Raw genomic sequence first — 5472 nt, forward strand, 5'->3', positions numbered from 1 at the left:
CCTAAGCCTCTGTTTTTTATCTTCAAATTTTATACAAGGACTTTATTTTTAACATGATTTTTTGTACTGGAATTACTTAGAAGATAGAAATGTTACAGGTTATATAGTTTTTCATTCACAAAATATTGTCTAATTATCACTCTTCTTAAGGGAGATGTACAAGATATTTAGAAGTTTTATTGTATTTATTTATCTAGCATGAAAAAGTATACAAAATTGTATAAAAGCGGTATAAATTCTCAAGTTTGTAAAGAAACATTCTACAATTTTCTGAAATTTAAAATTTAATTGTAGGTAGTTTGAAATTATATACTCATGCAATATATAAATCCAAATTTAAAATCTCTGATTTTAAATCGTTTTTTTAACCTATAAATGTAATTTGTTTGCTTTATATGGAAATAATTTTTTCCTTATTTTTTTTTATTTTTTTTTTTTTTTTGCATTTATATTTCGTTACATATATTAAACACTCAATAATTTTAAGTTTCCAAGCTTTACCTGATATTTTTCCTTTGCATGATTTAATTTGAGTATTGCAAGAGTAAAGTAAATAATAATATTTGTAAGCTGCTATCATAAAATGAGTACTCATATTCTAAATATAAAAAAATATTTAAAATTTAAAAGGACTGATAAAATTCTTTTGTTTTTGGGTTATTTTGATCCCATTTATAAAAAATATTTTATTATTGCAAAATATTTTTGGTCCTATGTCACATTTTGCCTCTTTTATCAAATTTGAAATGGACATTATTTAATACAAGGTATTCATTAGCATTCATATTACATATACAGTCACCGAAAAAAAAAAGGATTCACTCATCTTTATTCTCTTATCGATTGTCCTGTATGGAAACTAAAATTGCCATGTTAAAGGTAGTAACGAATATTAAAAAATGCTGTATCTAAAATTTTTGTATGTGATTACCTGCATATTTAAGATTGTATAACTTTGAAAAATCCTATGATAGCATCCATTTTTAATGTCATGAATAGATTCATAATGAAAAAATTACCCAGAGCACAAATTCTGTTTATATCATGATTGCATCAGGAGATATTTGGAATTTTCCATTAAGAGCTAGTTTACATATTTATATGTGCAAGATTTAGATATTCTGTGAATATCGGTCATAATATTATTTTTATTTTTGTAACTCTTTAAAAGCATCCGAAAAGTTACGATCTACATGCTACATCCAATAAGAAATAATTCTGGCTTACCACAGGGACATCCACATTTAAAAGTTGCAATTGTTAGTTTAAAATTAAAGCAATGGAAAGCATTTTTTTAAAAATTTTGAATTTATATTTCTTTCTGTGATGAATATTTTAAAAATATATTCTTACATTACTACAACATGTAAATTGGTATTTAATTCAGGGAATGCATGATATGTAGCTCATAAATGCCGAATAAAAGGCTATCAACATTTTGAAATTTGTGGATGCATCTTTAAATGCATTATTTAGTGGCAAATTTAATGTAATGAAAAAATGGGAAATAAAATAATGTAATGATAAATGGGAAATTTAATGTAATGAAAAAGCTACTAATAGATCTGAATGATCTGAAATTTTGGATATTATCTTAAAACTGCCATGTCCTTCAATTTGACTCTCACATTTTATGTCCATTTGATTAAATGTATTGCTATTTAAAAATTTTTAAACCCTAATTTTGAAATTTTCATCACTTATTAAAAATTACTTTTTAATGATAAATATGTGTGCTGAATGTGTAGAATACCTAATATTTTATAGCATAAAGAATTTAGATCCAATAACTAAATTGTTTTTGAAGATATGAATAAATGTCCAAAACTTAATTTTAACATTAGAAAAGTCAAAATTTTATTAGCTTGCAATTTTGAAGTGAATAGACCTAGATTAATAAAACTTTATTTCCGAGAATAACTTTTGATGTAATTTGAAATTTGATGAGAAAAGTGGTTGTTATCATTGGAAATTTTGAAAATTGTTCTTATTTCAATATATAGACTTTCTCTTTTGAAATTTTTAATTCAAAAATATTAAGTGTAAGTTAATTTCTTTTGAATGATATCTTTTTTTTATGATTGTACAGTGAACAATACCAGATTAAAACTGGGGAGCTCCCCTCCCCCACAACTTTACATGCCTAATGTAGTTTTGTAGTACCATTCTGTGGGGGGTTGATGTGGGTCTAATGCTGGAAGAATTTTGTTTATTTGAAACCGTTTATATTTTGTTTCTCTTTTCAAAATTATTATTCTTATTTTTACCATTTTTATATTCTTTAATAAATTTGATGAGAGAAATTCAGGTGTCTGTTGCTGATTTCATATTTAATGACACATATTGCAGATTTTTGCTCACAAAATTTTTATACCATTGATAATCATATACCATATAACTAAGTTACATGAAAAGTCGAATGTTGTTAATATAAAATCAAAATATTGGCATGAAACATTATCTAAACAATGGACTTCATTGATTCCAGTTAAAGCATCGTTAATGTCTGTAATATTTGTATGACATTCTAGGGCATCTGTTTTGTCAGCAATCAAGTATCATTTAAGGTTTGTTTTAATGTTAACATGTAAAGATAAAGAATATTTCACATATTTTATATGAAGAATTAACAAAATGTATACATTACGTGGAAAAAAAATTAATAATTTGACAGTTAATATATATAGTGTACTGAATTCAAATTACTTTGTCCTGTATAATAAATTTCATCCTTGTGCATGAAAAAGATAAGGTAAATAAAATAGTACAAATTATTACCTTTCATATTAGAATCATTATAGATATGGCTGCAGAGATAATCAGCATTTAGTATTAATTTTTGTAAATTTTCAATGATTATATTACAGAATCTTTTTCTAATAGTGTTTGAAATATTAATGATCTTCCAAAAAATTTCGTTGCTTCAATAATAATAATAATAGTGCCTAAAAGATTTTGCGCCCTTTTTTCGACAGTGCCCGAAGCAACCACATATATTCTTAAAATTTAGAACTGAATCTAGGCCTGCCCTTGAGCTTGAAACCTACCACAGCTGCAAAATATATTCCCCGTGTATTAATAACAATTTAATCACGAAATAGACCATTATTTATAGTGATAAACAACAATTAAAATGCATATTTGTTTTATTAATAACTAGTTTTGTGAATATGTATTTGGTTTAAAGATGATGAACCTTCTTTACTGCACGTATGAAGTTCAGATAAAGGAAAAGCACTGGTGGCATAGTTATCTTCATTTTTCTCAGCGACAGATGATGAATCCTCTTGTGATTTGGCAGATCCTTTGGTGTTCTGTTCCATCACTCTCCCATCCTCAGTTGTTTCTTTTCCTTCCTTGTTTGTTGGTTCGAATCGCACTGACAAGTCAGGGCTTTGTTCCCTCATAAGCACTTGGAACTGATAAAGTATGGGAAACTCAATTGGCGTTGGTGTCTCTTCGGGGCTATTCGAGTAATCATCTGAAAATATTTAAAATTACTTCAGCTTAAGTGTAGTAGATAGTTCAGTTACCTATTTCGAGATTTATTCTCATACTATACAGAGTAATGATTTTAAAAATCCCTCTTAACCCTTTGCACTCCGAAAAGTAATTCGATCCATAATTATTCAACTAATACAAGGACTTGTTTATTGCTCCGAAATATATATATATATGTAATGATATTTTAGTTCTAATTTCAATTTAATTGATTTCCAAGATTTTATCTTAATTTATCCCATAGTAACTTCATTCTAAAAATATTCTCTTATTTCGTGATCCAATTCCACTTTCGGTTTAATTAATCCCTTTGTAAAAATAATGCGCCATCAGTACTATGTATCAAATGAAAGTGATACTTTTGCCCTTATCAGAGGTCAAAACATGTATTCCATTGGTGTGTAGCTGGAAATCCCATCTTATATAAGGTTAGTGATCATTTGTACGTCTCTTTTTGCTTTTTTCTTACTTCTGCTTTTGTGCCGCGCTGCGTCTGCTTGTAAATAAATTGCTTTCCCGAGATGGATATTAAAGAGAATTAAAAATACAACGTCTCGTCTATGTCTTCAAATCTGCACTCTGCTTCAACCAAAATAATGCTACATATATAATTGTTTTAAGTTGAATACTTCCATTTAATTAGTTTGCATCTTCTCTGCAGGTATTTTTAACAATAAAAATTAAATAAATAAAACCTCAGAATAATGCACCGTATTGAATGATGAGTGAAAGTCACCATCCGAATAACAATCAAAGAAGTTTGCTTTTTAATTAAGTGGGAAAATAATTTAAGACTAAAATTATAACTTGTTTCTTGGTGTGAAAGTATAGAGGAGAAATTTGCTTGGAGAATGCGCTTCGAAATTTTTTGTCAGACCCTGAATAGAACTGGAAGTTAGTAAGAGTTAAGAATATTATTCATTGGATTATAAAAGCTGTGCGATATGGACTTGTTTCATAATGAGATTATTTCAAACCTAGCGTTCCATCGCTTGGTTCGACTGAATTGCTGGCGTCGGTGTGGGCGCTTTCCATTTCGACTTCTGAGGAGTCTTCCATTCCAGACAGGTTTCTCTGTTCGGATGAGTCACTTTCTGTGTTTCTCTGCAATAAAATGAGATGAGACACTTATTGACCAGTTTCAATATGATAATTTCACTTAAAGCACACTATTCTTTGTAGGATAAGGATCGCTTCAATCTCACTATTCTTTGTAGGATTCTTTGTCAATAAGAATAGAAAGACATTATAAAACAAAATCAAATGAAGGGCTAATATTTAAAAACAAAAACAAATATAAAACAGCCTTTACTAGTGCATAAAAAGAAAAGAACAATAAATAAAAAACGGTGGAGGTGGTCTTCTCAAAATTTTCTTGCACAAATAAACTTGTCATGCCGGAGAACGCCTTACGTGGCATTGTGGTACAATAATTAAGAAATATTAACTTTTGGCGTGAATTTAGCATTTTTACTGAATCTATCGTGTCATCCTTGGCGAGTTTTTTTGGCAATTAATCACTGGCAAGCGTTTAATACTAAATTGGATTTGTGCTTAAGGATTTGGTTAATAAATCGGGTTTGTGCTTTAAATACGTTTTTCTCAACCAATTGAAATGATGATTTGACGCAAAATTGCTCTTGTAGTCACAAAATCCCATACCTAATTTGATATATTTAAGTCATTGCGTTTTTGAATTATCGAGTTTACATGTTTCTGAAAGTACAGATCAACAGAGCCAGTCAACATATTGTTGGTTTTGGCTCAAACTTCAATTTTAATCAAAATTTGATAGAAATCGAGTGTAAAGAACATAACCAAATTCCAGCCATCTCACTCAAAGCATTTATGACTTATCTTTGTCACAGACAGATAGACTAACATTTTTCAAAAATGTGTTCTTCGAACTAAAGGAAGTCTAAAACGGGGAAATTCGTCAAAATCTCGAATTCGAATTTTTTGGCAATTACT

The sequence above is a fragment of the Argiope bruennichi genome, chromosome 4 (assembly GCF_947563725.1).
Source record: "Argiope bruennichi chromosome 4, qqArgBrue1.1, whole genome shotgun sequence".
NCBI classification, from domain to species: Eukaryota; Metazoa; Arthropoda; class Arachnida; order Araneae; family Araneidae; genus Argiope; species Argiope bruennichi.